Source organism: Pelophylax lessonae (genome assembly GCF_965119305.1).
Source record: "Pelophylax lessonae genome assembly, chromosome: 6".
Classification (NCBI taxonomy): domain Eukaryota; kingdom Metazoa; phylum Chordata; class Amphibia; order Anura; family Ranidae; genus Pelophylax; species Pelophylax lessonae.
Genome location: NC_138773.1, coordinates 307,811,374 through 307,823,535, shown reverse-complemented (window position 1 = coordinate 307,823,535; position 12,162 = coordinate 307,811,374). Strand labels below are relative to the sequence as shown.

At 46.0% G+C, this 12,162-nt stretch overlaps 1 protein-coding gene across 1 annotated transcript in view; it reads left to right on the top strand.

The window, feature by feature from the left end:
• The first annotated feature begins 1,039 nt into the window (after positions 1–1,039).
• TMBIM1 (transmembrane BAX inhibitor motif containing 1) overlaps positions 1,040–12,162 on the top strand; it is a 172,187-nt gene continuing 161,064 nt past the window's right edge. Inside the window, exon 1 of the mRNA XM_082260123.1 lies at positions 1,040–1,157. The gene's annotated coding sequence lies outside the window, so the exon portion shown is untranslated. The remainder of the gene's footprint in view (positions 1,158–12,162) is intronic.

The following is a 12,162-nucleotide window of genomic DNA, read 5'->3' as shown; positions in this document are numbered from 1 at the left end:
TACACTACAGGAAAAATCATCTGAAATTCAGTAATTTGAACAGTTCTTTTGTTTTTCAGACAGTTAATGGACACAAATCGGTAATCGGTTGTGGCGTTTTTGAGCCAAAAAAATGAAGGACAAGTTTGGAAATTTTTTGCCGAACGAACAATAAATTGAAAGGTTAATGTGTTTCTCGTGCAAACTGTTTGCACTAGGCATAATGTGAAAAAAGCGAACAAAAAGCAAATTCATTTATGTCCATTGAAGGATTTATCGGTCATTACATGATGGCACGATCGTTTGCTCTCACGGCCGAGTGTTCGTTTTTTGAAAATTAGTTTGAACGATTTTTCGCGTAGTGTATTGCCAGCATTAGACTAATGCTGGCCATACACTAGCCAAAAGATTGTGCGAAAATCTGTCATTTGGTCCGATCGTTCGTTTTTCGTCCAGTTAATGGGCACAAATAGAAAATCGTTTTTAACTTTTCGGAGCCGAAAAATCGAAGGAACAGTTTGAAAATCCGCCGACTGAACGATAAACGAACGATAAATTGAAAGGTTAATGTGTTTCTCGCCTGACCTGTTTGCACCAGGTATATGTGACAAAATGAATGAAAAACGTATTCATTTATGTCCATTCAACGATTTATCTTTCGGAATTCGGTCATTACATGATGGCACGATCGTTTGCTCTCACGGCCGATTTTTCTTTTTTCGAAAATGAGTTTGCCCAATATTTCGGCTAGTTGTATGGCCAGCTTTACCAAAACCATATAATATGAGGTCAGACCTAAACACTTTCAATTTGTATGCAATCAGGCAGACCCTTGCACAACATTGTTGAAGGTAAATCTAAAGGAAATCTACCAACAAAAGTTGTATAGTGTGTATCCAGCTTCAGAACTATTTTTAGGAAAGTGTTTGGCCAGCATTAGTAAAAACAGGAAGTGAGCACCCTGCCCAGCAGGTAAAGGGTTACCCTGAGGACTTGCACTTACAGGACTTGCCCAGCAGGGGGTGCTCCAGCCATTGCAGACATTGCCTGACATTTGGAGTTGAAGAGGGAGTGTAAGAAAGTCTTGAACATTCACAGCCAACACCTAAAGCTTTACTTGTGAACCAGCCAGACCAGAAATACACAGAGAGAGGCAGAGGAGGGAGAAGACAGCTCAGGTAGGTCATGGGGGAAGGGATCTGGGGGGGTTATAATGGGGGGGGAAATGCTTATTAATTGCATCATCATAAAGCACATTCACCAGCTGCCAGGTCACATGGCTGTGTGTTTACCAAAATAACTTCTAGGAGGGGGAAGCACAGGATCCTGGAGTATAGGAGACGGGACCAAAGACTATTCGATTGCAAGCTCTGCTGACAAATGGATACCCTATACAGCCTGGTTGTCTCAAGCGATGCTCAATTTGTGGCTAAGATGAGAAACATGTCGGTTATTTGGCTGATCGGTGCGTACTTTCCTCCGAATTGCGTCATATGAGCGATATTTTATTTATTTCCTCCTGTTAATACATAGGTTGAAAAAAAAAAAAAAAAACAATCCGCTTAGTTCCCCTAATAGAAAAACAAATAAACTGAAAACCTCCATTTACAGAACGCTAAAGTCGCAGTCGATCTCAAGGATAATTATATGGAATTATTGGTAAAAAGCCAGAAACAAAAAGGCAAGTCACATGACCAGCAGTAAAAAAAACGCTTTTGTTTTGTCACCTTTGCGCCCACCGCCAGGCCAGGATCATGTGATAAACATGGGCTGCGCATATCCTGTGGACACAAAGCATGCGCAATCCGCGATGCTCTGATGGCACCCTAAGGGTTTGTTTACACTGATCTGCGTTTTTACGCACTTTATGTGCGGCGCTAAAATGCTGCATGTCTTTGTTTTTCTGATGCACATTGGATGTCCCGCGCAACGCACCGCTCTGCTATGCAGTGACATGATGTGTCACTATGTGACGTGTTAAATAAAGTTTAAAAAAAAAAAAAGAAGAAAATTGAAGCAGTGTGATGCGCTAAAATGTGGCCAAGGCTGCAAATTCCCTGGCGGGCTAATGTAAACCTAGCCTAGCGGCTCGATTCCACCATCTACGCTGACCTGCGTTGTTCAATGCGAGGACCTCGAATAATACGATCGTTTTCTATGTGCCCTGTTTACATTCTAGAACTGCGTTGCATGGGGCTTCTTTCACCCTGCTCCATTGGATAAAAAAAACGTAAAAACACCAATGCATTTTTTGCCGTGTTTCCGGTGCGCTTTGTGGTTGTCCGACATCAACCTGCACCTGTGAAAAAAAAGTGTGACTTTAAAAAAACGCACCAAAAACGCAACCGCTGGTGCATTTTTTTTATTCCCCGTTTTCCATTTATTTCAATGGGTAGATGTATTTTTGGTGTTTTTTTTGTTTTTGTTTTTTTCTGTACCAGTCCTGCGCCAAAAATGCAGCAAGCAAGACTTTTAAAAATGCAATTGACTCGCTACTAACTGGTGAGAAGAGCTCCATAGGATTAAGACTCCATTCACACTAGCGCGACTTGTCAGGCGACTTGGTCGCCTGACAAGTCGCGGTCGGTCGCCCGCCATTGAATAGTACAGGACCCGTTCTAATAGGAGCGCCACAAGAAAAAGGGTCCTGTACTACTTTGGGGCGACCTGGAGGCGACTTGCATTGACTTAAATTATATGAAGTCCCTGCAAGTCGCGCTGCACGCTGTGCACCGCGACTTCACAGGTCGCCCCAGCAAGTCGTGTTGCCCCTGTCTGAATGGGCTCTTAAAGCGGAGTTCCAGCCATTTACTCACCTGTCCAACGGTCCAGCGATGCGGCCGCCGGAAGCCTCGATCCTCTCCCTCGGCGCCGGCATCATTGCTGTGGGCACCCGGCTGTTACAGTTTGCGGCTTCACAGCCGGGTACCCACTGCGCATGCGCGAGTCGCGCTGCGCGCCGTGATTGGCCGGCAATCTTCTGGGACTTCTGACGTGTCCCAGAAGATTGCAGGGAGGGAGGGGGAGAGGAGAACTTCCGCTCAGGGCGCCGCGGCGCTCCGAGCGGAAGTGGGAGCGGGTACCTGTCAAAACTAAGTACCCGCTCCCCCCCCCCAAAAAATGACATGCCAAATGTGGCATGTCGGGGGGTCAGGACTCCCTAAAGCGGAAGTTCCACTTTTGGGTGGAACTCCGCTTTAATGGTCATGCATTCTTCTTATGCTTTTTGTTAGTCTCCATTCACACTAATACGACTTGTCGGGCGACTCGTCAGCCTGACAAGTCGCGGTTCGTCGCAGTCCGTTGTGTGGTACAGGAATGGTTCTAATAGGAGCGACACAAGTCGCTCCGACTTAGAAAAAGAATCCTGTACTACTATGGGGCGACCTGGAGCGACTTGCATAGACATTCATTCTAGGAAGTTCATGCAAGTCGCGCCGAAGTCACGCTGCACGCGACTTCACAGGTCGCCCCCGAAGTCGTGCAGCTTCAGTATGAATGCGGTGTAAGGCCCCTTTCACACAGGGAGTCCGTTCAGATCCGCCTGTCAGTTTTTCGGGCGGATCTGAACGGATGCCCCATGCATCTCTATGGGGCATCGGATGTCAGCGGAGACATGTCATCTGATCCGGTCCGTCAAAACCAGATGGATGGAAACCCTATTTTGGTGGATGAGAACGGACAGACGGTCCGTTCCCATCCGATTCCCCCATAGAGATGCATGGGGACCTGACAGATGTGTCACATCGCGGAGACACAGCTGTCATCCGCCTGCTCAGCGGGGGATCAGCGGATCAAGAAAAACGGAGTCCGCCTGACAGACTCTGTGTGTTAAAGGGGCCTTAGGCAGAAACGTAAGAAAAACTGATCGGTGTAAAGGGTCCTAAAAATGCAGCATGATTGCATTTTATGCAACACAATAAATGCTTTTTAATGCAACCTAGTTCATATAAAAAAAAAAGCTCGCATTTTGACCCTTGATGAGGCCTGTACAGAAAAAATAAGGCTTCATTCACATGTCAGCATATCGATCGCGGGCAGAATCACCGCGATTCTGCCCACGATCCGGAAATCATTGCAAATCACAGGACGCCTGTGCGTTGCCCGTGATTTGCAATAGCACCCCAAACGCTGTGCGATGTTGCCGCGATTTGCATGACGCATGACGCCCAAAAAAGGTACAAGAGCTTCTTTGGGGCGTCATGCGTCCCGCGATTTTTTTTTTGCGCGATGTTACAGCGATTCGGCAGGCGCAAATCGCGGCAACATCGCACAGCGTTTGGGGTGCTATTGCAATGATTTCCGAATCGCGGTGATTCTGCCCGCGATCGATACGCTGACATGTGAATGAAGCCTAAGTGAATACGCATTAAAGCGCAGCGTGTCCAAAAAATGCGTAGCAAGCATGTGTTCCTTTTCTGTGTTTTTATGCACATTGTGGTGTGAAAGGGCCCTAAGCACGTCCCGGTTCACACATATGTGATGCAAGGAACCCTGCGAATCCCGTGCAGGTTCCCGCGTCGCATTCAACTCGCAGGCAGTTCACACTGCCATATACGAATCACTGGGGGTGTCGATACAAAATTAACGACACCCCCAGATCAGTTCGCATATCGCAGTGCGCACTGTCAGTTCGGACATGAATCAGATTGCATAGGTGTGAACACCCATGCGATCCGATTCTGGTGCGGACCCAAAAAAAAGGTCCTGTGCGAGTTGTGCCCGAATGCGATGCAAATTCAGCCATACAATCTGTATGGCTGAATTTGCATCACACAGACATCGCATGTGATCTGCAGAGCAGTGCGCTCCGAATCACATGCAATGTCTGTCATCGCATATATGTGAACCGTCTCTAAAACGGAATGGGAAGTGTGAACAAGGCCTCGGGGCTCTTTCATGCAACAAAAAGCGTTAAAAAACGCACAGAAAATGCAAAAATATATACATTTTTTTTAAACACGTTATCAGTTTTTGTCTGCAGTGAGCTGTGGTGGTGAGGGGGGAGGGTTGACATGCGTTTCAGTTCATCGCATTGTTTACTTTTTTTCTTGTTTTTAACCTTTAGGCTCCATTCACACCTGGGCGTTTTCAGCTCCAAAAACGCTCAAAAGAAACGCTTCCAAAACGCCCAACAAGTAAAACCCCATTCATTTAAATGGCCCCTGTTCACATCTGAGCGTTTTGCAAAACGCCTGTAGCTGAAAAAAGTACATGAGCTTCTTTTTGGGCTGATTACCAGCGTTTTTGATAGATGTCAATGAAAAATCGCGGTAAAAATCGCGGTAAAAATCGCGGTAAAAAACGCTACGCTCAAGTGTGAATGCAGCCTTAGGCTCCATTCACATCTAGGCGTTTTGGGGCGATTTTGGGGAGTTTTTCTGCTCTAGGATCAGCTCTCAAAACGCCCAACAAGACAAATCCTATTCATTTCAATGGCCCCTGTTCACATCTGAGCGTTTTGACGCTGTTTACAAAACGCCCAACGCTCAAAAAGTACATGAGCTTCTTTTTGGGCAGATTACAGGCGTTTTCCATTGGTATCTATTCAATCAAAAAACGCCTGCACAAAAAACGCCTTTAAATCGCGGTTAAATCGCGGTAAAAATAGCGGTAAAATCGCGGTAAAAAAAAAACGCTACGCTCAGGTGTGAATGTAGCCTTAAGTGTACAAAGTGCCGCTTCAGTCAGGTTGCCGCACGGCAGTGTGGTGTGTTGTGCTGCTGTGCGGTGACATGCAGCATCTTCCCGTATGATGCGGTAAAATTATACATGTCACCTCCAAGCTGTGTCGCAGTGTGAATGGGCCACATAGAAAACAATCGTCTTCTATGTGCCCTAGTTGGCGAACAGCATTTATTCTGTTTGGAAAACCGCCAGTCGCCCCCCTGTGTGTGTGAACGAGCCCTACGGGTGGTCTCACCGTACCCGATCGTCTGACTGACTGACCTGGGGCAGCTTTAGGTGTGGATTATCTATAAACCTAGGAAGGAAACTTTTCTAGTCGGGCAGGAAATTATTTCATTGCGTGCGTTCCATGAGTGACCGGTTTTCGTGGTAATGTAATCTTGACATATAGACAATGGAAAACGTAAAAATAAAAATTCCCTCAGTTTGTTTCAACCTAAAATGAAATGACAAAGAAGGGAAATAAGAGAGCGTTTGGTTACTCGGCAACTTGTTATCTCGCCATTTCGTTTTTGGCGTTCTGTAATGTCCGATCTTCACTGACCTAAAAAAAAAAAAAAACTTTTACTGACTTGAATGTCTAATAAAAAAAAAAAAAAAAAAAAAAAAATGGAAAAATCCCGTTACCTACGGCAACCGTTTTAAAGGATCTCTGTCACAGATCTATGGAAACTGCCATTGTTGATTTGGAGGCTTATGTATGAAAATATACTAACAAGAATGTCTCGTTGCCAATAGCAACCGGCCTGCGCCCAACTGTCATTTCTGGAGTCCAGACTTTATAATGACAAAACATGGAGTCTGGTTGCTAAGGGCAACTGGGTATTCTTGCTAGCATGCTTTTAGTGCCTAAGCCCTTGAAGGAAAACTGCCATTGCTGACCATTCCTTCTCAAAATGCTAAATGCTTGGCTGTCATATGCTGATGTTTTGGCTTCAGGGCTTCTGGAGTCCCTGAGGCTGGGTTCAAATATGTGTGAATTGGATGCTGGTTTCCTCGCATCCAATCGGCATGACATGAGTGTCCCCGGCTCGTAAAAAGGTTCGGTGCGTCTTTTTGGGTTGGGTTCAGGTGTGCATTCAGGCAAAAATGTGGACCTGACTCGCACCTGAACAGGTGAACAGGGACGCAAGGGACCCCATGCTGGGAACTGCGGCTGCACATATGTGAATCCGGCCTGACCTGGAACAGGTAAAGAAATAGGGACTTCAGGCAAAAATTTGGACCTGATTCGCACCTGAACCGGTTAACAGGGACACACGGGACCCCATGCTGGGAACCGCGGCTGCACATAGGTGAACCCGGCCGCACATATGTGAACCCGGCCTTACCTGGAACAGGTATAGGAAAGGGGAATTCAGGCAAAAATTTGGACCTGATTCGCACCTGAACTGGTTAACAGGGACACACGTGACCCCCATGCTGGGAACCACGGCTGCAAATATGTGAACCCGGCCTTACCTGGAACCGGTATAGGAATAGGGAATTCAGGCAAAGATTTGGACCTGATTTGCACCTGAACTGGCGAACAGGGGCGCAAGGGACCCCATGCTGGGAACCGCGGCTGCAAATATGTGAACCTGGCCTGACCTGGAACAGGTATAGGAATAGGGAATTCTGACACAATTGACAGCATGCTTGTTCCAGGTCTGAAAAGATTGATAGCGGACGCAGCCAGGCAACATGCGTCTAAAGATTAAGGCCATGGCCACTCGCCGTGCGTCTCTCAGAAGCGGCCGCTGAAATGATTCTGTCCTGAAGGGACCATTTTAGGCCTATTGTTTGGGAAAATGAAGCAAGAATTTAGTTGCCATGGTGGCAGTCCTGTTTACTTTCCTTTCCTCCATATTTGTTTATCTCTGCAATGTCTCGGCCTTGTTTGTAGACTGGAGTGATAGAAAACGTTTTGTGCCAATATATGAGGTAAAAACTACCGAGCCCTGAGTCTTGTAGCCGAGAACTGCTGGACCTTAGGACCAGGACTTGTGCAAAGAACGGCCAGGCCCTGGGGTTTGTGTTTAGAATTGTCTGGCCCTGGGACTCGTGTTTAAGAATTGCTAGACTCCCTGGTCTTTTGTCATGGAACTGCCTGGCCCCGAGACTAGTGTTTAAGAAGTGTTGGGACTCCTGTTTAGGAACTGTCGGGCCCCGGTACTCCTGTTTAGGAACTGACGGGCCCCGGTACTCCTGTTTAGGAACTGTCGGGGGTCCCGGAACTCATGTTTAGGAACTGTCGGGGTCCCGGAACTCATGTTTAGGAACTGTCGGGGTCCCGGAACTCATGTTTAGGAACTGTCGGGGTCCCGGAACTCATGTTTAGGAACTGTCGGGGTCCCGGAACTCATGTTTAGGAACTGTCGGGGTCCCGGAACTCATGTTTAGGAACTGTCGGGGTCCCGGGAGTCATGTTTAGGAACTGACGGGCCCCGGGAGTCATGTTTAGGAACTGTCGGGGTCCCGGGAGTCATGTTTAGGAACTGTCAGGCCCAGAGAGTCGCGTTTAAGAACTGTCAGGCCCCGGGACTCTGGTTTAGGAACTGTCAGGCCCTGGGAGTCATGTTTAAGAACTGTTGAGCACCTGAACTTGTGTTTAAGAACTGTCAGGCCCAGAGAGTCGGGTTTAGGAACTGTCGGGCCCCTGGACTTGTGTTTAACTAGTGTTAAAATTGCTAGATCTCTGGTCTTTTGCCGAAGAACTGCCAGGCCTCCGGGTCTTGTGGCCTCAGACTATGGATCCTGGTTCTTCTGGTGAAGCACTATCAGACCCGGATCTTGTGGGCAGCCAATGTAGATGAGTCCTAATTATGAAAGTTTAAGGGCTGAGGGTGAGTCACTCGAAATGTCTTTATTATTTATTTGAATCAAATATTGCAATTTGGCAAATGTTGGACCTCGGGGTCTACAGAATTAAAATTCAGGGTGAGATATGTAGGTAATGCTTGAACCTGTCCTTCTCCATCAACTACAGGATCTCTGACATTGCATGCGGTTTATAATGACTTCTAGTGTACCTCTGACATATACCAGCTCGCCTATCCATGCCTAACACTGATAATGATCTCTTAAACTGCACTTACATAAGAACAGATTATTGCGGCCTTCGCGGTGTATACAGATTAATAATGGTGCAGTTATATAATAAATGCCTGCACAGACATGGCAGCTGTCTTGCCGCTGCTCCATCGTGATTACTGATCATGTGACTGTGGCAGCTGGGCGGCAGATGTTAAACGCTGTCGCTGTAATTGCATTGTACCCTGCTGTACGCTGTATATTCCTGGTCTGTGCATTGGGATTGAGCAGAAGATTTGCATATTTATGCTTTGTTTTTCAGGCAGGTGGGGATCAAACTTTGGGTCTTCGTAAGTTACAATAAGGGTGAGGGGTCAGTGGTACTAGCAAGTCACTGGGGCCCCAGCACCTTAACCACTTAAGCCCCAGGCCTATTTCCGACACTTTTTGTTTACAAGTTAAATCTGTATTTTTTCCTCAAAAACGACTTAGATCCCCCAAACATTATATATATTTTTTTAGCAAAGACGCTGGAGAATAAAATGTCGGTCATTGCAATATTTTTTGTCACGCAGTATTTGCGCAGCGGTCTTTAAAACGCCATTTTTTTAAACAAAAAATTACGAAAAATCACATTTCACTGCATTTAAAAAAAAAAATGAAACAGTAAAGTTAGCCCATTTTTTTATATATTGTGAAAGATGATGTCACGCCGAGTAAATAGATACCCAACATGTTACGGTTTAAAATTGCGCACACCCGTGAAATGGCGACAAACTACGGTCAATAGAAATATCAATAGGCGACGCTTTAAAATTTTTTAACGGTTACCAGTTTAGAGTTGGAGTGTATCTCTTTTTTTTTAAATTATTGCTCACGCTCTGGCGATCGCAGCGATACCTCACATGTGGGGTTTGAACAGTGATTTCATTTGCGGCTCAACTTCCGTATACGTTTTCTTTCGTGCGCGAGCTAACAGTGACGGGGGCGACTAAAAATTTTTTTTCCTATTTATTTTTTAACTTTATTACAGGTTTTAAAAAAAAAAAAATCTGATCACTTTTATTGCTGTCACAAGCAATGTAAACATCCCTTGTGACACCAATATGCAGTGACAGGTACTCTTTATGGAGGAATCGAGGGTCTAAAAGACCCCAAACCCCTCCACTACACTTCCATGTATGCAAAACGCCAAAAACGGCATTTTTGCATACAGACGTTTTTTAAATCTGCCGCCTTTTGCAGCAGAGTAACCCGGAAGTGATGTCATGGACGCCGCCTCCAGGTTACGTCATCAGAGACCCGATCGAAGCCGCTTCTGGCTTTGATCGGGACTCCATCCAGCCGGCGGACGTGCCGGCTGGGTGCTCGGGTCTCCCGGTGGGACGGGAGACCTGGGCAAAGCCGCGTAAGGAGGCGGGAGGGGGGATGTCCCCTCCCGCTCGCCAGGGTAACGACCGAGCGGCTTCTGAGCCGCATCGGTCGTTACCGCCAGAAAGTCAACCGCCGGCTCTAAACAACGGTACTGGTATAACACCGCAAAGTCAGCCGACGTACCCCTACCTCACTTTGCGGTAAGTGGTTAATGCACCTTGAGGTCCAAAGACATAGGCATTGCTTCAAGGCCAGTCAAAATCGCTGTAAAATTGCGGTAAAATCGCACAACTTTTAGGTTGCACAAGTGTGAAAGGGGCCTAAAGGCAACTTTTTTTTTTTTTTTTTTTTTTAGTTTTGGATAGAGTGGAAAAGGATGAGAGTATCTAAAAGTTTTTTTTTTTTTATCGCTGGCTGTGTCCCTGTTAGGCAGATTCACCCTCTCTATTTGTCCTGTTTACCGTCATCATCAAAAGTGAAAGTAAAAGAAAATCCCAAATTGTGGTTTGCTGCTTAAAATGTAATAGAGAGGATTGCTTCCAATGAGGATACTAGTTCTGACGTCACACCAGGATTCCCTCATTTTAGAAAGATTGCCTCTCACTTCCTGTTTTGGTTATGGGACAGGAAGTGAAAAGAAATCTCCCCATTGGGCAGGGTTGCCAACTTTTTAGTTTTAACTTGTAAGCAACAAATGTCAGAGAATGCCTGGTCTTCAAGTGGTTAAGTTGTGGATGTGTATGGATTCTTTTTCGGAGAATAAAGATATTATTGTTTAATGTCACTTTAACCACTTGCCGTCTGCTGACAGTAATCCTACGGCGGCAGTGCGACTCCCCTGGGTCCAGGGACATAGACCTACGTCGCTGGACTCCTAGTGGTCTCGGCGGTCTGAGTGGTCTCGGTTTAGACACAGCTGTAGTCGGGCCGGAGGAGGAGAGGCAGCGATTCCCCCGATCGTCGGGAAAAGTGTGAGAAGACCCGCCTGCTTATGTAAACAAAGCAGGCGGATCTTCTCAGTGACAGACAGGAGGAGATCACAGGATTCAGCATAGCTGAACCTGCGATCTCTGTCTGTGTCACAGAATCCCCTCCCCCACACATACGTCAGTAAGCATGAGGCATACATTTAACCCTTTGATCACCCATAGGGTTAACCCCTTCCCTGCCAGTGTCATTATTACAGTAACAGTGCATATTTATAGCACTGATTACTGTAGTAATGTCACTGGTCCCCCCAAAAGTGTCAAAAATGTCAGTTAGGGGTCCGATCTGTCCGCCGCAATGTTGCAGTCCCACAAAAAATCGCAGATCGCCGCCATTACTAGTAAAAAAAAACATAAAAAACAATAAAAATGACCTAAATCTTTCCCGTAGTTAGTAAATACAATACTTTTTGCGCAAACCAACCAAAATACGCTTATTGTGATTTTTTTTTTTTTTTTTTTTTTTTTTTTTTACCAAAAATATGTAGTAGAAAATAAATTGGCCTAAAATGTTAAAAAATTTTAATTTTTTTATGGTAATGTTATATAGCAGAATGTGAAAAATATTGTTATATGCAAAATTGTCACTCCCTTTTTTTTTTTTGTTTAAAACACAAAAACTAAAAATTGCACAGGTGATCAAATACCACCAAAAGAAAGCTCTATTTGTGGGGGAAAAAGGACGTTAATTTCATTTGGGTACAGCGTCGCACGACCGCGCAATTGTCCGTTAAAATAACGCAGGGCCGAATCGCAAAATGGGGCCTGGTCAGGAAGGGGGTCAAATTTTCCGGTCTTATAGTGGTTAAGGCAGTGGCGGCCCATCCATTGGGAGCGCAGGGACGCTGCCCCCCTATGCGTCCGGCCCTCTAATCTAAATGCAGGGCACCAGAAGCATGGATTCCATTGGGGTTTTTTTTTTTTTTTTTGAAGCACGTGATTGGAGCCAGAGGCTCTAATAGGCTTCAAAAAAGGGTGGGCTCGAGGTGCAGAGCAGTGCGCCCCGAGCCCACGTAGTTGTGTGACAATAGCAAATGAATATTCGCTATTGTCACACAGATTCTCCTCCTGGCCAATCAGGAAGCGGGTCCTTGGACCTGTTTCCCGATTGGCCGAAAGGAGA